The sequence below is a fragment of the Oncorhynchus keta genome, chromosome 10, assembly GCF_023373465.1.
Source record: "Oncorhynchus keta strain PuntledgeMale-10-30-2019 chromosome 10, Oket_V2, whole genome shotgun sequence".
NCBI lineage: Eukaryota > Metazoa > Chordata > Actinopteri > Salmoniformes > Salmonidae > Oncorhynchus > Oncorhynchus keta.
Window position 1 is genome coordinate 35,380,733 of NC_068430.1, and position 23,366 is coordinate 35,404,098.

Consider the following 23,366-nt stretch of genomic DNA (forward strand, 5'->3'; position numbering starts at 1 on the left):
CGGTATCCGTTGACTTGTCATGTAGTCCTGAACAGAACTACAGAGTTGATTTTCCTTCCATTCGCTCTTGAAGATACTTCTTTGAAAATAGGCTAGCCAGCCATATCGATGGTTCCCCAGTGGGGAGATGAGAGTAGCGTAATACGACGGTTTGAGCAGAATAACAGGATGGTCCTACTTAAATTCGCCTTTGAAGATACTTTACTTCGGACAGCTAATCAGCCATACCAGTGATTGTCCGGGAGGTGGTTTTACTAGTCACGTGACTGTGTTTACTTTTTTATATATTTTTATTTGATTTAACTAGGCAAGTTATGTGTGTACTGTATCCATGTGTGTGCACTGTATGTGTGTATGTGTATCATTAGTGTGAGTAAGCGTGTGTGTGTGCGTGTGCGTGTGTGTGTGTGTGCATGCGTGCGTGTGCGTGTGTGTGTGTGCGTGTGCAAGTGTCAAGGGTGATTTGAGAGAGGAAATGTTCCAGATGTTGAAACTACAAAGAATGAGTGAGAGCAGAGAAGGGGAAGGGAGGGACAGAGAGAACAGAGAGAACAGAAAGAGAACAGGGGAAGTGGGTTTGTCTTCAGCAATGTTCCAACACGTGGAGCCAAGGGAAGCCAGGCTCTTCCCCCAGAAATTCCAAAAGGAAATATAAAAATCTTTAGTCTCTCTGTGTTTCATAATTTTCATTCAACTCGCAAGAGGCTGAATATATCTCACTGGAGAAAGCATCTGGGCAAGTGAAACAGCGCTCCTCTGTCTAAGAATGTGTAGCATATCTATCTGATGTTGTCTGGTCAGAAAGAATATGACATTGTTGCCGCCTGTAGCATTGAATGCAAGGGAAGCCATCAATTCATACATTGTGCCCCTGGCCTGAGAGAATGGAAGTTCAATATGTAGCTAGATGTAATAGGTTAATGTTAACTAGCTGACCTGGACTGTCCATGAAAGGAAGTTAGGCGAGGGAACAAGCATTTTAGCAGGTTAGCCTGGGACAAAAAAAAACTAAAAGCTTGTACTATATAACAGAGTCATGAAAAAGAGGAAGATGACATTGGTGTTTCTGAGTCAACATGTTTTTTTCTACTTGCGCACACACACACACACACACACACACACACACACACACACACACACACACACACACACACACACACACACACACACACACACACACACACACACACACACACACACACACACACACACACACACACACACACACACACACACACACAAACCAGTGCCATGGACAGCCATATCATATTAAGCTTACGTTGATTGGACTAAATTGTTTTTGGTATCTTAGTTGTCGTTGTATTAAGACTAAGCACGGGTGATTTGATGATGTTGAAATATTGAAGTTGAAATGGTGCTGGAATAATGGAAGCAGTTCCTGTTTTCTTTGCGACTTGCAGTAGCTCTCCGTGATTCCAAATCAATAGTTGTTTATTAGTCCGAAAATGGCGGAAACATTAACTTGCTTGACCATGCTGTAGTAGGTCATGCAACTGTTTGTTTGTGGACTTCACTGTACAGATGTTGCTCTCGAGTTTTGTGATGAAAGGTGTGGTTGGATTTATTCTGGCACTGTGTCTTCTTATTGTCTCAGCCTTAGGCTTACATATCACGGTGGGAAGGGATATGAACTAACAGGTTATAGAGCAAACAACACAATTATCACAACACATGGGTTGTAATCTGGCTTGGCTTAGTCTGTGATTTTATCCACACACCGCTACAGGACCTCTAGAGAGAATTTGACAATAGATCCTGATAATTAGCACAGCAGCACTCCTGGCAATTAGTGCCTTTAGCAGAGGACACGGCTGTCGGAGGGCTAACATTGTCCAATGCTACCAGCGCAAACAAAAAACCCACAGAACACACACAATCTGTCTGTCTGTCTGGCTCTCTCTCTCTCTCTCTCTACCCCGTTTATCTTTCTGTGTGTTTCTCCTTCCCTGTCTACTGTTTGTCCCTGGCTGAAGGAGATGTTGTCTCTGTGTAAACACATCCCAGAGCCACTGAGTACATATCATATCCCACGGTCTACATAAACACACGGTCTACATAAACACTGTGGGACCAAGAAGTTGAGCAGGCTTCACCAGACTCGGTTGCCTAGCTCACCTCACCTGCTATTTACCAAACCTCTCATCTGTAGCCTGTAGACGCACAGTCACACACACACACACACTAAACGTCACCTCACAAAGCCACTGTGACATGTTCACACACTAATTCTTCTGGCCTTCTCAGAAATTACGCCTCATCCTTGTGTCAGTGAAAACCAATGCATGAATCAGCATAGTGCATTACTGAGGTGTGGTGTGGTTGACGCTGGGACAGCTGTTTAAGATGGGCTAGCTGCCATAGCCTCTATATACTCTATGTCACTGTTACTGTTTGGTTTTGGACACCAGTTATTATCTGTCATCTAGAACTTATGGAGTGGTCACTATAGTCATATGGTCTCCCCACAGAGATTTAGGGGGGCTATAAGAGTTAGATTTTCTGCTGATGTACACACACACATACACTTCACACACTTCTTCCTCTCCACGCCCTGTTCTGTGCCGTCTTCATTCCCCAGCAGACCACGTCCTGTTCTGTTCCGTCTTCATTCGCCAACAGCTACAGGAGATATGATCCTAAGGTCACGGCAACAGTAACCCGTGGAGACGTCCAACAGCAGCCTCTAGTGCCTGAGCACTCATGAAGTTCCTTTCCCGTGTTATAAATAAATATAGTTTCCAACACAAGGGTTAATGGACAGACATGAACATTTTTAAAGAAAACGTTGCACCCTGTTGCTCATGCTCCCTGACACCATACCACATTTGTGAAAGAATGGCGCCGGAGGGGATGGTTGCCGTTTTACTGGCTTCTAAACAACTATTTTGTGTTTTTTCGCATTGTTCATAATGTTGCTGCTCTCTGTCGGTCTCTTATGACCGAAAAGAGCTTCTGGATATCAGAACTGTAACGCTCGTCGGAAGAAGTGGACCAAGGTGCGGCGTGGTACGTGTTCATGATTCTTTATTCAATCCAAACAAAACAACAAAAGAACAACGAACTTCACGTTCTGAAGGCTACACAGAGCTAACAAAAAACAACATCCCACAACCTAAGGTGGCAAAACATGCTGCCTAAGTATGATTCCCAATCAGAGACAATGATAGACAGCTATCCCCGATTGAGAACCATACCCTGCCAAAACATAGAAATAAAGAACATAGAATGCCCACCCAAATCACAGCCTGACCAAACCAAAATAGAGACATAAAAAGGCTCTATGGTCGGGGCGTGACAAGAACAGTGATTGCTCACCTCAAACTGGACCAAGATTTTTCTTTATTGATTCTGAGCGGGACACTAATCCGGAGGCTTATAAGAAATCCCGCTATGCCCTCAGACGAACTACCAAACAGGCAAAGCGTCAATACAGGATAATGATTGAATCCTACTACACCGGCACTGACAGTCGTTTGATGTGGCAGGGCTTGTAAACTATTATGGACTACTAAAGGAAACCCAGCCACGAGCTGCCCAGGAACACTAGCCTACTGTTACGGGATTCTTCTATTGAAGGAGAGGCGGACCAAAATGCAGCGCGGTAGTTGTCCATGGTTTTTTAATTGGAAAACTGAACATGAACACATAACCAAAACAACAAAGTAAAAACCCGAAACCAGTCCCGTGTGGCACTAACACAGGAAACAATCACCCACAAACCCCAACACCAAACAGGCTACCTAAATATGGTTCCCAATCAGAGACAATGACTAACACCTGCCTCTGATTGAGAACCATATCAGGCCAAACACAGAAACAGACAAACAAGACACACAACACACAACCTACATTTACAAATTACCTCGACTAACCTGTGCCCCCGCACATTGGCTCGGTATATAGCCTCGATATTGTTATTTTATTGTGTTACTTTTTTAAAACTTTAGTTTATTTAGTAAATATTTTCTTAACTCTATTTCTTGAACTGCATTGTTGGTTAAGGGCTTGTAAGTAAGCATTTAAGTAAGCATCTACCCCTGTAAGCATTTAAGTAAGCATCTACACCTGTAAGCATTTAAGTAAGCATCTACACGGCGTATGTGAAAAATAAAAATAAAAATGGATTTGACACATTGGTATTGGAAGTCCCTCTGAAGGAGAATTACAACCACTAAGTAATGCCACATAGCTTCTCACATTACACCTCCCTACATGAACAACACAAAGCCCTCACATCATCAAAGGAAGGTTGATGAAGGACTCACATAGGGCTAGTAATGATGTGAGCCGTTGCTATCAAACGACCACTCAGAACTGATTCTTGTCACAGGCCCCACTCCTCATAAAATGACATCTGTGTTTAAAGTTTTGCATGTCTGTGATAAAAAGCTTGCCAATCAAAAAGATCCCTTGGTTGAGTAGCTGAAGGGGTTTTGGCATTTCCCCAAATGTCTCTCTATACCTTGTAAATCGCCACAACAAAATGCAATCAAAGCTGCTTCTGCTGTGGTGATGGCGCTCATTTAGGAATCCTTTGAACTAAGATTATTATCCCACTGCAACACAGTTCAGAGAGTTCATTTCACAGGGCTCATCTGAGTTTCTCAGTAATGATACTGTTCATCTTATGCCATTGCTTCCACAGTCAGGTTAAATTACATGCAGAGGTTCAACATTTTCTGCATACTAACCCTGACTCTCTCTACCCAGTTAACCAGGGGTGTCAAACTAATTTGGCCGCGGGGGGCCGTATTTTGCCTGCAACAAGGTCCGGAGGGCCACAATGAAAATGTATTATGTTTTCTGTCCATCAAATTTTGCAAATAAGTCTTGATACTCTCTGACTGTCTAGCTTTCATTTGGGTAATTATTAGCAAGCTGGACACTGTCAATAAACTGTATGACAGCTGGACACTGTCAAGAAACTGTATGAATATAGGTCCATTATCATTTATACACAGTTTCCACTTGGTTTTAGTCATTTGTAAGTATATTGAGGTTGTTTCACCCCCCAAATTTTTTTTACAATTTTTTATTCAAAAATATATGTATATTTTTTTATGATTTACTTAAGCCACCCGCGGGCCGGATTGGACCCCCATGTGGGAGACAGTGGAAAGTTATCTTGCTGCAGGTTGTGGAGAGACAAAGCACAAAGATATGCATGACACTGTGTACTGAGAACTGCTGTTAGCATAACTTAGCCATAAAGTGACTGAAGGCCATACCAAGTCTAAAGGTACAGATAAACACACACTGATTACCTTAATTGAAAGGAATATGAAAGGTTGACGCCTAGTGCAATGCACTGACTGATACTCATCAAACAGAATAAATCTAAAATGTGCCATCCCTCTACGTATGTGACCTTTGAACACACACACACACACACACACACATACACACACACACACACACGCACGCAGGCACGCACGCACGCACGCACGCACACACTCACACACACACACACACACACACACACACACACACACACACACACACACACACACACACACACACACACACACACACACACACACACACACACACACACACATTGTCCATTGAGCGAGAAGTCTCAAAGATGTCAGTGTGGGAAAATTTGACTTGGTGCCATTTAAAAAAAAATACCCTTCAACCCCCCTCTTTCTCTCTCTCCCTCAACCCACCCTTTCCACAACAACATGTTGAGAGAACTTCCAGGAATCCAGTTTTTTTGTCTCTCTGTAAAAGAACTTGTTGTACATCTGGCGTGTGATTGGCTAAAGTGACAGCTCAACTCTGCAGAGTTCACAAGCAGTGCACATACACGGTACCTGTGTTTGGGTGAGGGCTAAGATACCTAACTAAATAATTGCTTGATGTAGACTAAGTTAGTTGTTTGCTGTCTAGCTCTGCAGCATCTTAAAATAGACCTCCTTTAGATGTTGTTGTTGTTGTTGTCAATGTTTTTGTATTATGTGTTTAGTCATGGCACCAGGGAATGTCACCTTTATTGTTCCTGGAAGCAGTCAGCCTGTCGTGGTGTGGGTGTCTAGACCTGGTTTTGTGCAGCGGTCCTTGTGTCACCAGAGAGCAAGACTTGCTTTTGTGTGTTTGTCGTCAGGGAGTGGGTGAAATATCTGTTTACAGGCTGCAGAGTGCTCTTGCTGCACTCACAGGACCTGCTCTAGCCACATAAGCAGCCGCTGTGAGTTGGGGTCTCAATTTACTGTTGATAGTTTGAATAGTAACATACACAAAGTGCAATTTGGTCAAAATTTGGTTGTGCATCAGCAGTTTTTCTCTCATTATGTTTGTCACTGACAGTCACTCAAATAAATCCAGTATGTCAGCTAAAAATGATTAGATTGGTAAATTATTCTAGCCAGCTATCTAAACTTGTAGTAATCATGGTGGAATACCGACCAGGCATGCAGGGCATGTGCCTAGAGGCTCTGACCACCAGGGATCCCAAATGGATTTTGTTAGTCACTCTCACTCAGATATCATATTACCATGGCATAACTCATGGTAAAAGTGTAGATTTGCATGAAAATAATCTTTAAACTTGCAAAAATATCTCTCCACCCTCTAATCGGGAAATGTAAGATGAATAAAGTTAACATTCAGTTAATAGTAATTAAGACAATGCTTAGCAGATTTATATGTTTTCCTTTTCTGTTATACACATGATTTCCAGTGTTCTATGTGGCACTCATTTATGTACATGTTGATGGTCACTAGACTTGATACAGAATGTTATGGATTGTTCTCATATCTGTTGATAAGGGTTGACGCCAGACTGGAGGTACAAGGACACTGGTTGCTATTGTTTTCTGTGACACTGTGATTCTGTAGCAGTTGATGTTGTGACTTCCTACAAGTCTCTCGGCAGGTGTTTACAAAACATTGCCACTCGGCACAGACGTCAGTTCAACGTTTAGTTTTGATTTACATTTGGTTTGTTTGTCAACTAACGTGAATTCAACAACAAATGTCAACATGTCATTGGATTTAGGTTAAAAGTAAGGGTGAAAAAAATGCTAAATTCCCTTACCTTAATGACTTTTTTCAAATCCAATCAGTTTCCACCTTGATTCATTGTCATCACACCAGTTTTTGCCCAGTGGGTTGGTGCTGTTAGATTATAATATAAGGGCCTGCTTAGGCGCGTTAGACATTTTCTGTGCTCTAATGCTGGATGTTGTCTCCCTGTGGCAACTTGTATTAAACCATATTGGTTTTGTTTGACTTTATCTGTGACTGCTCTTCTCTTTCATTCACCTTGGAAATCCCTACGACACACTCCTTGGCAAAATAGGTCGAATTTCAGGAAATCAGCTGTAAAACTGCTCTCTTCCCATGGCAAAATCTGTAGACTTACTTAAAAGCTGCAACATTCTCTCCGCCATCAAAAGGGGGGCCACTAGAATGTATTGCCCGCGAGGTGGGGGGCCCATAAAAGGCTAGTGTTGGCCCTGTGTGTGTGTGTGTGTGTGAGTGTGGGCTGTTGTCTGAGAGTAGGCTCTAGTTTGCGAGTAAAGATGTGGAATGTCTAGAGTATTGGATAGGAGATACATCACAGAGGTTATGTGTGCATGGCTGTGTGTCTGTCTCTCTCTTCCCCGCTCTCCTGTCTAGGAACGTGATTAGCTGATACAGCTTAAACCATTTGACCTACAGTAACCTCTCCAACTGCGAACCAGAAGTTGCCTCTCAGCTCAGAGGTGCCAGCCATCCTGTTTCCTCTCCTGCTCAAGTACAAGGGTGACTTTACAGTACGTGATTTGTTTAGCCTTGCTAGTACAATAGGGTCGACACAAGTTCATTCTACCAGATGCACGATAAAGGAAGTGTATTCAGATGTAGGGTTTATGAGGAGGTGGGCCTATTAAGGGCATCTGCTATAGGAAACAGATGGTTCATCCTGTCCTCGCCACCCGCTTTGCTGATTTAGCCACTCAGACCACTGTGTGACATTTAAATCCACTCTGAACATCAACACTACTTGACATTTAACAAATGGCTCTGTAGGAATGCAAATACAGGGAGGTTCCAAGAGTTCTTACATAATTCAACAGAATATAGTATCTCTGGTCAATCCTCCACACTGCAATACAATGGGTATGCACTAAGGGCTGGTCACGCTAGCTGTGTGTGAGCTATTATCCTTGCTTACCAGGCTTATTATGAGAAACATGGGACAGACTAGACAGTCATTTCCACTGTTAGTGTTGAGTGACTGTGGAGAAGTGTAAATCTGAGCTCTGGTTCAGAGTTTAAGCAAGTGACACTGAAGTTACAGCTGTGCTGATAAGGCCTTATCTATCCCTGCAATCTCAGAGCTTTCACATTCAAACTGTCATAGCATTAGTGTGTCCCCTCTGATCTCTCTAAGCCCCTCTCCCTGTCCACAGCATGATGTGTAGAGTAGCTCCACCACAGTTGAAGGTCAGGAGCTGAGTCTGCACTGAGTCAGCAGGCCGGCGGCATTACTAGTGTTTCTGATGATGGTGGTAGGAGTTGAATACTGGGTTTGTACAGTATAGTCTAGCTACTGTAAACACCACTTCAATAGGATGTGTTATTGGCCAAACAAATGTTACATAGTGCACTAGGCTGTTTAAACAAAAACTATAAGTCTGACATATGGCTGGATTCAGCTCGCTGATGTCCTTCGAATGGTGTGTATTATACTAGACCACCTAGTTTCATAAACATGTATATTATGTGCTGTACTAAACCACCTAGTTCCATAAGCATGTATATTATGTGCTGTACTAAACCACCTAGTTCCATAAGTGTGTATATTATGTGCTGTACTAAACCACCTAGTTCCATAAGTGTGTATGTTATGTGCCGGACTAAACCACCTAGTTCCATAAGTGTGTATGTTATGTGCCGGACTAAACCACCTAGTTCCATAAGTGTGTATGTTATGTGCTGTACTAAACCACCTAGTTCCATAAGCATGTATATTATGTGCTGTACTAAACCACCTAGTTCCATAAGCATGTATATTATGTGCTGTACTAAACAACCTAGTTCCATAAGCATGTATATTATGTGCTGTACTAAACCACCTAGTTCCATAAGCATGTATATTATGTGCTGTACTAAACCACCTAGTTCCATAAGCATGTATATTATGTGCTGTACTAAACCACCTAGTTCCATAAGCATGTATATTATGTGCTGTACTAAACCACCTAGTTCCATAAGCATGTATATTATGTGCTGTACTAAACCACCTAGTTCCATAAGCATGTATATTATGTGCTGTACTAAACCACCTAGTTCCATAAGTATGTATATTATGTGCTGTACTAAATCACCTAGTTCCATAAGTGTGCCTCCAAATGTTAATTAGCTCAGGGAGGCTCATGTGATTTCAACAGCTATAGACAGACTTCCTTCCGTGTGAGGTAGAGTGAACTGCGAGGTACCATACCATTAAACGTGTCTCGCTTGGGGCAACCCAAAGACATGTATTTAGTCTCTGTAGGACTAGACATCTGCCCCCCAAACCTCTTAAAATGTCAAATATGATATGACATGGACACAACAACAACACGACAAAAAGAATCACCTGGGGGCCTCCCAAGTTGTATGGTGTATCGTTTGTCCGACAGAGGGGCCAATGCTACAGTCAAATTCATGGGACTAGTACCTCACTGTGTTTCCCCCTCTTTTTTATTATTACTCATAACTTTATAATACATTTAAACAGTGTAACACACATAATCCTTCATGTCATGTGATGAACCCTGTGTTAGAAACAATATTTGCAAAGGATTCAAATGGTGAAAAGCCTTATTCATTCACATGAATCATTTATATAATCTTTTATTTGAATGTGTGATGTATTGATCCTTTGCAAAGCCAATTCAGTACGTCTCACACACACAAACATGAACCAGTCCACTGCATCTCTCTAGCTTTCTGTGGATATAAGGGTTCACTAGTCTATTCTTCATGGCCCCTCCTATACTGTCTTTTATTTGTGGCATAGCTAATATGGTCAAAAAAGGATGTCAGCTCAAGAGAATGGACAGATTTGGCTTCTTCATCAACTTCTTCTTCTTTGGTACCATGGCGTTCACACATTTTGTTTGTGCATACCGCCACCTACTGTGTGGCAGTATGTGTTCAGTCACATTACATTTTGTGATACAAAACCAAAAAAAGGAAAGGGGAAAATAAAAATAAAACAAATGCACCACAAACTAACCCTACACATATAAACGTTTAAATAAACACCACCCTATTCCACTACTTTGACACTATCTGCTCCTGCACCATGCCACCGGCCCTGGGAGGACGGGACTCCACCACTCAACACACCTTGTAACTCTTCTCTGCAGCTGCCACCACAACATATATTTTCTGTGATTTTACGTTCCATTTCTGCAGTATAGTTGATAACCATTGCTATGAATGCTAAGAAGCCAACCTTACTGAAGCATGTATCACTCGTTGGCCTATCCCTCTGTGCTGACACAGATCCACTACTCACAGGGATCCTCTCAGGATCCTTCAACCTTGACCCACCCTCTTCTACTTTCTTCACTGCCTCAGCATACGACCGTTCTGCACTACTCTGACTCTGGCCACCTCCATCTGCCTCTCTCACACTGGACTTCCGATCCGTAGCGACATAGGCACCCCTACAGTTCATACAGACAACTTTATCCTCCAAATACTACACAATCCTTGGTCCCATGCCCTCTCGCACACTTCCCACGTCTTCGTATCTCCCTTCCTATACACGGTTGCGACATGACCATAAACGTTGCACCTGAAACACCGCAGTGGATTCGGCACAAAAGTTCTAACAGGATAACTGATATATCCTAACACAATTTTGTCAGTTAAAAACTCAGACTCAAAAACTCAAAAGGACGGACAGTGATTCCTCTGTCTCCTCACTCTCACCACCAGGTCTGCGTCGCACCCTTACGGAGGGCACCACAAACACCAGGAATCCTCAAGCTCAACTGCTCCATCTGTACACACCCCAGAAATCACTCCTTTCATCAATGGTACCCTACTCCTAAGCGCGAAGCAAGAAACAGATATTGACGCAAGTTGAGTAACACGGAGCGCCCGCTCCCTCTGGTCCGAAGAAACACAAACAAATATCATAAATCCACTACAGGTTACCTTCACTGATTCAAGTGAACCCAACTCCTTTCCTACCCCTTGCCAAAAGGCAAGGATATACTTTCTCCAAAAATGTCACTCCTACTGGACCAGATTCGTCTTTATCATGTCCATCGATGCCAGTCTCCGAACTTTACACCACACCTTCCACCTCACTTAACTCGCCCTCCTTCCCTTCCATTTCAACTCCAGAACTCTGGCGCACGGCTCGCTCTTTTTGCACTTGACACCAATCTTCTTCGACACTCTGTCTCCATTTTTATCGTCATCTTCCTCAAATTCAAATCCAACCTCTGCTTTCCTCTTCAACCTCTTCTTCCTCTTTTTTTTACCTCCATTCCTCCTCAGAAATCCACCTTTCTGTGTCCCTGTCCCAATTTTCCTCTTCTCCCGACATTGCTTGCCACAGACTGCCTCATTCTGACAAATAAGGCACTGGTCAATATTTGGGTTACACCAACTAGGAGGTTGACTCTGATGGGAACTCACTCAATAACCAGGAGTGATACATTATCTGGTCTTAAGAAACAGGAACAACGGCTTAAGAAACAGGAACAATGGCTTAAGAAACGGGAACAGCAGCAGCTGTTCAGTCAGTAGTGACAGTTTAAACACACACTGAACATGACCATGGAGATCAACACTGCCACTGCCAACAGGTGCTCTCAGGTCAGAGGTCAAAAGTAAGATGGTAAGGAGTAGGGTGTCCACACAGCAAATTGACCAGTGTTACCTAGAGTTGATTTTTTAATGTAACATGTCTAGTGTTAACTCTCTAGGAGTGAAATGAACACTCGGTGGTATGAAAGGGAAAGGGGGATACCTAGTCAGTTGTTCAACTGAATACATTCAACTTAAATGTGTCTTCCGTATTTAACCCAACCCCTCTGAATCAGGAACCCCAGCGTTGATGTTAACCAGTGTTGAGTGTCAGGTTGTGATGGTTTCAGTTTTACTCTACCCATGATCATATTTCCCAGCATGCTCTATTGCAGCTAGATTTTTGGGGATTGTTTTTAATATCTGTGTTTTTGCATTTACATTTAATGATTAATATTATGCGACACAAAGATAAATAATATACAATTTTCTAAACAAATCCAGTCAGTTAGTTACAAATGGTTGTTCCCGTTTAAATGGTTTAGGTAAGGGGTTTTTGACTCGTACCCTACTTGTCCGGAGCCTGCTGGGTTTCTCTTCTACCTGATCATTAATTGCACCCACTTGGTGTCCCAGGTCTAAAATCAGTCCCTGATTAGAGGGGAACAATGAAAAAACACAGTGGAACTGGCTTTGAGGCCCAGATTTGAGTTTGAGGAGTTTAGGTCATAGCCCTTATCAATGTTCCTAACCCTGACAGGAATTCTGAATACAGGTTGCGAAGGAATACAAATTCCAGCTGTTGGATATCTTAACTCTGGCTGGGTTCCAATAGGAATTGCACATCACTTTGCAAGTCAGCATAATGCGACTTGTAGGCCGATATGTCGCTTGTAAACCAGGAGGTTGCTAACACCAATGTGTTAGGGTAAAACTTGGCCATGCAGTTGCCTAGAACCACATGTACTGTACACATGCTGAGAAGAATAGCAGAAGGCGGTTTGAAATTCGGAATGCAAAAGTCTGGACAAGGAAAAATAATGTGTGTTACGGGTTGAGGAAAGATGCCAATTTAATAATTTCACAACCGTGGCATTGGACAGGGGTGGAGACTGTTACATAATAAGACACCAGTTATTAGAGGAGACAGATATGGAGTCAGGCTTTGCTTGGATTTTGACCAAGATTGGAATTTTACACATGAGCCAGTCAGGGTGATTTTAAAGTAGAGCAACCCACCAAACATCTCTTCACAGTCCACACAGGTTCATTCACAAGGGAAGTATTTTCCTGGAAGAGGAGCACAAGTAGATGACACACTGACATGCACAGACACAGCTATCTTTCTTTCTGTGTGTGTCTGATATATAGGGTTATATCCCTTTTTTTTCTCCCACCTCTGTCGGTATAGAGACATATAGAGATGTGGCTGACTGCTTTCGGGACTTTATGGTTTTAACACCTACATCTGTAGGGCAAAGGGGTCATGCAAATACACTTCAGATGTTGGAAATGACAGGCAAAGGTTGGGAGGACAAAAAGAAAGCAAAGCAAAGTTAAACAAACAATAGGCCCAAGGCACTTTGTGTTGTGTAGTGGTTTACTTATTCACAGAAAGACCGTTTGCAATCTCTGAGTGTGTGTGTGTGTGTGTGTGTGTGTGTGTGTGTGTGTGTGTGTGTGTGTGTGTGTGTGTGTGTGTGTGTGTGTGTGTGTGTGTGTGTGTGTGTGTGTGTGTGTGTGTGTGTGTGTGTGTGTGTGTGTGTGTGTGTGATGTAGATGAGTGGACACAGACACATTGATGATCCAACGTGATTCAGCTAAATCTCACATTAAGTCAGCCTGAGTGAATGCCCAAAACTAACACACTGATAGACACTAGCATATTAACCCTCTCTAACACAATGAGCAGGTTCAATGAGGGTACAATCAAACCGTAAAAGCTAAAATATTTACTTACATATAAATGTGGCACAAGAGCTAGATAAAAAAAGAACAGCAAATAAGGTACACCACTCATAACGTTCTGCTCCCACAAATTATCTTTAATGAAGATGTTCAACCGACACTGTCTTCATTAAGTTAGGTACAATCATCAACCCACCCAGACTCAGAACAACATTCTCCCACAGTAGACTTGACAACAGACTATAGTATACTGCACAGAGAACAACAGAGGTGAAGGTCAAGAGAGACAAAGAGTTCAAAGAAAGGTATGTGGGGGGGTTGGTGGTGGTGGTATGGAGAAGTGGAGGGGTTTAGGAGGGCTTGATTAAATGATAGAAGAGTCAGTGAGATGATAGGAGCCAGATCTGGTACTCATAATGTTATGTAAGAGTGACTGGGTGTGTGTGCGTGTGTCTGGGGTAGCCTATGCATGCATTATGGGAAGTTATACAACGGTTGGGTCTATTTCTTAATGCTGATTGGTTAAAACTGCATTCCAGTCGAAGTCTATTCAACTTACCTCTGGCTAAATCTATGTTAAAATGACTATCTCATCAGCCCAGCCAAGCAATTTATAAACTTGATCTCCACTATAAAATGCATCTAGACATTATCTCACATTTCTTTTAGACTACCATTTAGTTTTCAACAGTGTAGATTTGTATATATCTTGATGTCTGTCTCTCTGACATTTGCAACATTGTTTCAATATTCAAATTCGATCTCCAGCTGACCAAGAATAATGAACATGTCGGGACGAGACTTAAAGCAAGTGGAAATCGTGAATCAGCTGGTATCATTTTTATGGCTATATACAAAAATGTTAATTAAGAAAAGGTCAAACGAAACCAAGTGCAGTTGGACGTTTTTTCAGCTTCAGTTTGAAGTGATTGTGTTAGTGGTGTTGTTGGCTACCTCTTTTGAACATCAGTGTCCTGATGAGTGAGCACATTTTCTATACCAGGTGAAATCGCACCTCAATAGCTCATTGTTAAGGATGTACCCAAATAAATGTCACTAGAAAACAGCTTAAACAAATGCAAATGCGACTTTGCTGTTATTCTGGTTGCACTTTTTGACGTGAAGGTAAATTAGCCGTAGTTGGCTAGCTAGCAAGTAAGGGATAAGAAGTTTGGCAATTGAACGTTTACAAGGTCGCGTCCATACATTGCATTCGGAAAGGATTCAGACCCCTTCCCTTTTTCCACATTTTGTTATGTTACAGCCTTATTCTAAAATGGATAGTACATGTTTTCCTCCTCAATCTACACACAATAGCCCATAATGACAAAGCGAAAACGTTTTTTTAAAATACATTTTTTGCAAATGTATTAAAATTCAAAAACAGATAACTTATTTACTTAATAATTTATTTAATCCATTTTACAAAAATGTTACAAAATGTGTAAAAAGTCAAGGGGTCTGAATACTTTCTGGAGGCACTGTAAATATAATGTGCAACAATAAATTAATATGTCAACCCTGGTGGGTGCTTTATTGACTACAGAATTTACAAGGGAATTACTACTTGATTAATTACATGTAATTTAATAGGATTATTTAAAATTCCCAGCAACTTTTGCACCATTAGCTGATAATAGGCTAGATTCTTGAAGTAGGTCTAAATGAAAAACCTGTGCTCAAAAACATATATAACTGAAGTACACCCAAGGTTTCAGAGAAACAGCGTGGAAAATGGTTGACACCGTTCTGCCGAAACCCGGGATCGAACCAGGGACATTTAGATCTTCAGTCTAACGCTCTCCCAACTGAGCTATTTCGGCACCCTAATAGATAAAGCATGAGTAAGTATATTAAATGGTCAAATATACCATATCGGGAGTGGCCACATGGTGCTGCTCAAGCTCCAACAATAACTTGGTCGTCAACTTCAGGGCAGGGAAGGACACTTCGTAATATACACTAAACAAAAATAAACCGCAACATGTAAAGTGTTGGGCTCATGTTTCACGAGCTGAAATAAAAAACAAATACAACATTTCCATATGCAAAAAAAGCTTATTTCTCTCTAATTTTGTGCATAAATTTGTTTACATCCCTGTTAGTGAGCATTTCTCCTTTGCCAAGATAATCCATCCAGCTGCCAGGTGTGGCATACCCCAGAAACTGATTAAAGAGGATGGTGGTTACATAGGTGCACCTTGTGCTGGGGGTCAATAAAAGGCCACTTTAAAATGTGCCGTTTTGTCACACAACAAAATGCCACAGATGTCTGAAGTTTTGAGGGAGTTTGCAATTGGCATGCTGACTGCAGGAATGTCCACCAGAGCTGTTGCCAGAGATAATGTTAATTTCTTCCAACCCGGCCTCACAACCTCAGACCACATGTAACCTCGCCAGCCCAGCGCCTCCACATCCACTTTCGTCACCTGCAGGATCGTCTGGGGGGGAGCTGAGGAGTATTTCTGTCTGTAATAAATCCCTTTTTGTGTGGAATAACTCATTCCTATTGGCTGAGCCTATTTCCCCAGTGGGTGCCCTCCAAGGTCCACCCATGGCTGTACCCCCTGCCAAGTCATGTGTAATCCATAGATTAGGGTCTAATGAATGTATTTATTTGACTGATTTCCTTATAGGAACTGTAACTCAGAATGCAATTTAATTAATCAACTGTTTGCTAGGGGTGAAGAAAAAGTGTGATACCAATCAGGCCCTAGAGAACTGTTTGCCCACTCATGTGCTAAAGGCTTGAGCAGAGACCCCTTTCCGTGTTTGCAAATATTGCCGCACGAGGGCGATGTGCGCAAGTTGGTGGCAGAATACGAAGAAGCTCTAATATAACGCCAGCCAGCCAGCCAGCCAGCCAGCCAGCCAAAAAAAAAACAACTCTATTTACATGTCGCTTATGAGTGCATTTCACACTACTTTTGGATTATAGTTGGATTTTAATCATCGCAAATCAACTGCATTGTACTTAAAAAGCGCTTCCAACCAGTAAAATGTATCTTTGTCAATGAGCGTTAACATTCTAGCTAACAACTGATGCATCCAAAATAGTTATTTTGCAAAGATCACAACCAAAGATAATATTAGCGACTGTTCAAGCAATATTAAAAACATAATTGTAAGGATATGAGAACCACAAAAATGTACTTTTCTTAGAAGTAATAAAAACGAAAATATAGGCCAGTTGAATGGCGATGGCTTTCTTAATGTAGCCAAGAGTCGCGCGCATTTGTCAGTGTTTCGTGTACTGGAAAGGGGTCTAGTGTATTTTATTTACGCACCCTGACAACGGTGAGTCTAGGCTAGGAAATGTCTGGTAGCGACAATCAATGTCGTTCGCTTCCAAGAATTGCACTCGCCAACCAATCAAGAAGCTACCAACAATTGGCCAATCAGACCAGAGCTGTGGAATTGGCCAATTGAGTTAGAGCTAGGGCGGGACCCAGAAGGGGCGCGTAAATACATGCTGATCAGACCGGACACATGCGTGCAAAATAAATGTAGAAATCCATGTTATTCAATTATTGCACCCACACTGCTCTCGCACGCCAACGAGCGTCTGCTATTGAGCTAAAAGTTGAAGGTTGAACAAGCTAGTAATAGGGGTTGCAACAATTTCGGCTGATAATTTTAGGAAGAGAGGGTCCAGATTGTCTAGCTCTACTGATTAGCAGGGGTCCAGATTTTGCAGCTCTTTCAGAACATCAGCTATCTGGATTTTGGTGAAGGAGAAATGGGGGAGGCTTTGGAAAGTTGCAGTGAGGGGTGCAGGGCTGTTGCCCGGGGTAGGGGTAGCCAGGTGGAAAGCATGGCCAGTCGTAGAAAAATGCTTTTTGAATTTCTCAATTATTGTGGATTTATCGGTGATGACAGTGTTTCCTAGCCTCAGTGCAGTGGGCAGCTGGGAGGAGGTGCTTTTATTCTCCATGGACCTTACAGTGTCCCAGAACTTTTTGGAGTTAGTGGAGAAGGTTCAGCACTGTTGCTACTCTCCCTATGAGTGGCCGTCCTGCAAAGATGACTGCAAGATCACAGTGCAAAATGCTCAATGAGGTTAAGAAGAATCCGAGAGTGTCAGCTAAAGACTTACAGAAATCTCTGGAACATGCTAACATCTCCGTTGACGAGTCTACGATACGTAAAACACTAAACAAGAATGGTGTTCATGGGAGGACACCACAGAAGAAGCCACTGCTGTCCAAAAAAACCATTGCTGCACGCCTGAGGTTTGCAAATGAGCACCTGGATGTTCCACAGCGCTACTGGCAAAATATTCTGTGGACCGATAAAACTACAGTTGAGTTGTTTGGAAGGAACACACAACACTATGTGTGGAGAAAAAAAGGCACAGCACACCAACATCAAAACCTCATCCCAACTGTAAAGTATGGTGGAAGGAGCGTCATGGTTTGGGGCTGCTTTGCTGCCTCAAGGACTAGACAGCTTTCTGTCATCGACAGAAAAATGAATTCCCAAGTTTATCAAGACATTTTGCAGGAGATTGTTAGACTATCTGTCCGCCAATTGAAGCTCAAACCGAAGTTGGGTGATGCAACAGGACAACGATCCAAAACACAGACCCAAATCTGTCGTTCTTCCCCTGAACAAGGCAGGTAACCCACTGTTCCTAGGCCATCATTGAAAATACGAATGTGTTCTTATTAACTGACTTGCCTAGTTAAATAAAGGTAAAGTAAAATAAAATAAAAAAGAAGTGAATCAATAACCGAATGGCTTCAACAGAAGAAAATACTCCTTCTGGAGTCCTGACCTCAACCTGATTGAGATGCTGTGGCATGATCTCAAGAGAGCAGTTCACACCAGACACCCCAAAAATACTGCTGAACTGAAACAGTTTTTGTGAAGAGGAATGGTCCAAAATTCCTCCTGACCATTGTGCAGGGCTGATCAGCAACTACAGAAAACGTTTGGTTGAGGTTATTGCTACCAAAAAAGAGTCAACCAGTTATTAAATCCAAGGGTTTACATACTTTTCCCACCCTGCACTGTGAATGTTTACATGGCATGTTCAATGAAGACATGAAAACATATAATTGGTTGTGTGTTATTAGTTTAAGCAGACTGTGTGTCTATTGTTGTAACCTATCTGAAAATGTATGCAAATAAGGTATTTCTGTTTTTCATGTTTAATATATTTGCAAAAATTCTTTGTCCTTATGGGGTATTGATGAGAGTAAGACAGGGAACTTTTAAGTTCAGATGCTGTTCTGCTGAGGTGTGCTGCATGGTGCGACAGTATGGCGGTCGTGTGACTCAGCTAGATACATGTCAGATAAGCATTGGTCTTTGACCCCAGGAGGTTGTCAGAGGACGACGCTGAATTATTCGTTAGGCTCCTGGTAGATCTGATTAAGTGCTGAATTAAATTGATTACAAAACGTTATTAGCTGCTGTTATTAGCAGTTATAGGATTAGCCTTGGCCTAGATTCGTCACTTTAGATTTTCCCAGTTTAACAAGACAAAGAAATGTTTTATTATATATGATTTAATGTATATTATTTAGGGGGTCAAGTTTCTGTTTAAAAATGTGTTTAAAATAAATAAATGATATTTATAATATTTTATACATTTATCAAATAAATGTGTTGGATGAAACAAGCTTATCTTCTCAGCCACATATATCAAGATGTATTTATATCTTATACTCTCTTAAAAATAAAGGTGCACGTTTGAACCAAATAAGGATCTTAATAAAGAGCAATGCCATACGGCAGGGATGTCAAACCCATTCCCTGGAGGGCTTAGTGTCTGCTGGTTTTTGTTTTTTTCGTTTCAATGAAGTCTTAGACAACCAGGTGAGGGGAGCTCCTTACAAATTAGTGACCTTAATTTATCAATCAAGTACAAGGGAGGAACGAAAAGCCGCAGCCACTCCGTGGCATGAGTTTGACACCTGTGCTGTAGGGGAACATTTTTTCAGGGTCTCTGAAGAACCATACAAAATTCCAAAATCAGAAATGTTTTGGCCTTCCAGGACCGGAATTGAATAGCCCTGCTGTAGGTTTACTTTTCAAGTGACTTTTTGAGTTACCAGTGTCACCCATGACTGTGATGGCCAGTGACAGAGACACAGCTGTTGCATTTGTTTATTTTCAGGCCTGTAGCCTTCAACGTAAGATTTTAAGTGAACATGTTGTCGTGAAGCAGAAGCTGACGAGATAGATCAGACAGTGAAGAGGCAGACAGGATGTTCTGGTGCTCACCTCTCTTAGAGGGTTTTATTTAGATGCAGGATGATTTGGCCAATAAACTTTGTACAGAAAATAACACAGGGTGTTGACAAGATTTTAATAAATCAAAGACGTTCTCAGCATAAACTATTCCTGCAACAACTCCTTGCCTATAACAAAACTCAGTTATGGCTCTACTCTAACCAACCTGTTACCTGCCTAGCCTGCTCTCCTCCCAGCCAAAGGCCAACTGAGCACATAAGTACTCTTTCCATGAATTCACTTCCGTTAGGAATGTTCCATCATGATAGCCCCAAAACACATTTATACCAGAAATGCATAAGTTCTCATGGACATATTACATTCATAACAGTTTTACATAAACCCACACTTCGATAACTTGTGCCATGTCTTCTTCTTTGAGTCACACAATACACATTCATGAAGTACTTCACCCCCGGGATAATTGATCACTTTGGTTAATCCCATCAACCAATAAATGTTCCTCTGATTCGCAGACTAATGTGGAGAGGTAACGGATGTGGCGGACGGAGATGGCGGAAACTGAAGTTTTGTTTGAAACCGCTAGTGAGTCGAGTGAAGCTAAAAAAAAAAAAAGAGTGAAAATGAGTGGGTTACAGTGGCAACGGGAAATGACAAATACGGCTATGGTGGAAAATAGGAAACCACTAGACTCATTTTTGGTCAGGGTTTTGGATCAATGCTACTTGGGAAATCCATTTGACGTCTCCAGGAAACTCTGGGATGTGTTGGAAGGAAGTGTGGAGTCGGTGATAATTACAATTAGTGGTCTTATTTGGATTTTTTTTGTGTGTCTGCGGAGCAGAAGAAGCGCGAGAAGAAGAAACTCAAATATATCGCAGTGGAATGTTTCCTGCATGGATTCTCGTAGCAGGACGCCTATCAAGTTTATTTCTGGGGTGGCGCTAGAAATAAAGGCAGAGGATATAACTGAAGACATCAATGGAGTGGTTGGTGCACGTCGATTGACCTGTATGGTGGATGGAGAAAATAAGTTAATTTAATCCATGCTACTGTTCTTTGATATAAATTCGTATTCATGAGTTACCCTGTAAGAGCTTTTGTGCACAAGCCCCATAAATGTAAAATATTTGGTAATGTGTCAAGTGTGTGCAGAAGGGAAGAATATAGATTTCCAGATGAAGGGAAATGCTGAAACTGCACGTGAACATGAGCCTGAATTCTTGGAGTGCCCTGTTATAGGGGGAAGAAGCAACAGTAGTAGAACCACCACAACGAGCGCAGGTTCAACCGAGGGATAGTTAAATGCTGCATGTTAAAAAGGTGGACTTTGTATAATTCATTGCAATGGTCATCAACTGTTGGAATCATTGTGAATGCCACTGAAAATGTTTTGGATCTTCGTGATTTCACAGCCGAGGCAGTGCAAGAAATCCTTTTGGAGGAATGTATCCCGTCACAGGCCCCTGAGCCTGTATAGGGATGTATTTTGGAGTGGACTGTGCTATTGAAGAAGTGTATATATATATTTTTTACATGTTCTATTTTGTATAAAGTCGATTTCCCCCTTTCCATGTTGTTGTTGTTTCTTAATCAAAACCCGTCCAGCTGTTGGCGGTAAATGCAGTATTAACATTGGATGCCAACCGCATTCAAACACCATTGAAGAACCAGAATAATGTCAATCTTGCATAATGCACATGTGCACTTCAAACAAACACATCAGGCAGGTTAAAGTATATGATTATTCTCTACCAACTCTTCGATCGTTATTCAAATAATATATTTCACATTGCTAGAGCATGATGGGCAGCTTTATACACGGTAGAAACATGGCTAACAAGTTACATTGTTTTAGTTACTCGAGTCCACAACAAACACTTGACTTTGGCGCCTTGTGTCAAAGTATTGTTGGCAAACGGAAACTCTAACCAACATATTATTTTATATTTCTGGATTCTTGGCTATAACTTGACGAGATACAATAGAGTATTTCTCAAAGCTATGCGCTTCATGACAGTTGTCATTAAAGGTATTTGTTTCAGTACATATTTCATAAGGCTGTCTTTTGAGGCCCTAGTTATACCCTAATACAGTGGCCTCGTAGTTTTCAGGCCACATCAGGCCTGCTGCAAGTGATATTATCCTGGCTTGCAAAGTGATGTGTTATTCTATCGGAATCCAACAAATAAAACATTTGTCATTTTATTCACCAGCAACCTGCATTCAGAATGACTGTCAGGGATGGGAAGACTAAGATATGACACTACCTTAAACATCTAAACTGAAACAACCTTTTCAGTAATGGGTACGATAGTTGACCTGAGCCCTAGGACCATGCCCCAGGACTACCTGACATGATGATTCCTTGCTGTCCCCAGTCCACCTGACTGTGCTGCTGCTCCAGTTTCAACTGTTCTGCCTTACTATTATTCGACCATGCTGGTCATTTATGAACATTTGAACATCTTGGCCATGTTCTGTTATAATCTCCACCCGGCACAGCCAGAAAAGGACTGGACACCCCACAAAGCCTGGTTCCTCTCTAGGTTTCTTCCTAGGTTTTGGACTTTCTAGGGAGTTTTTCCTAGCCACCGTGCTTCTACACCTGCATTGCTTGCTGTTTGGGGTTTTAGGCTGGGTTTCTGTACAGCACTTTGAGATATCAGCTGATGTACAAAGGGCTATATAAATACATTTGATTTGATTTGATAGTTCAAATAACAGATTGGAATAGTTTACAAAATTGTATGCTATTTAAATGTTCTTATAATTGTATTTTTTTTACCCCTTTTCCATGGTATCCAATTGATAGTAGCTGCAACTCCCGTACGGACTCCGGAGAGGCAAAGGGCGAGAGCCGTGCATCCTCCGAAACACAATCCAGCACTGCTTCTTGACACAACGCCCGCTTAACACGGAAGCCAGCCGCACCAATGTGTTGGAGGAAACACCATACACCTGGCACCATCTCAGCATGCATTGCGCCTAACCCGCCACAGGAGTCGCTAGAGCACAATGGGACAAGAACATTCCTGATGGCCAAACCAGGGCCAATTGTGCACCGCCCCATGGGTCTCCCGGTCGCAGCCAGCTGCAACAGAGCCTGGACTCAAACCAGGATCTTTAGCGGCACAGCTAGCACTGCACAGTGCCTTAGACCACTGCGCCACATGGGAGGCAACAATGCTATTTATATTTGAGTAGTGTAAGATTAATTAATTCAAGTACATGGAAAAACATAGATTTGAACAAACAATTTCAAAAAATCAACCTGCAATATAGTATGCTGGGGTGTGGTTTATGTTCAACTCTGGTTATTAACACTAACACTGGGTCTATTTTACACCACTTAGTGTTTATTTAACTATTTACCGTGTTAACAAAACTCTTGAATCGACACTAGAAATGTTACACTGAAAAACTCTGGCCAATTTGCTGTGTGCTATGAAAGGGACACATCGACAGGCTCTCATATACATTTCAAGAAC

General features: G+C 41.9%; 1 non-coding gene across 1 annotated transcript; it reads right to left on the reverse strand.

The window, feature by feature from the left end:
• Positions 1-15,424: 15,424 nt before the first annotated feature.
• Positions 15,425-15,497, reverse strand: trnaf-gaa (transfer RNA phenylalanine (anticodon GAA)). The gene has a single exon. It is a non-coding gene; the product is annotated as a tRNA-Phe (tRNA).
• Between the last annotated feature and the right edge of the window lie 7,869 nt (positions 15,498-23,366).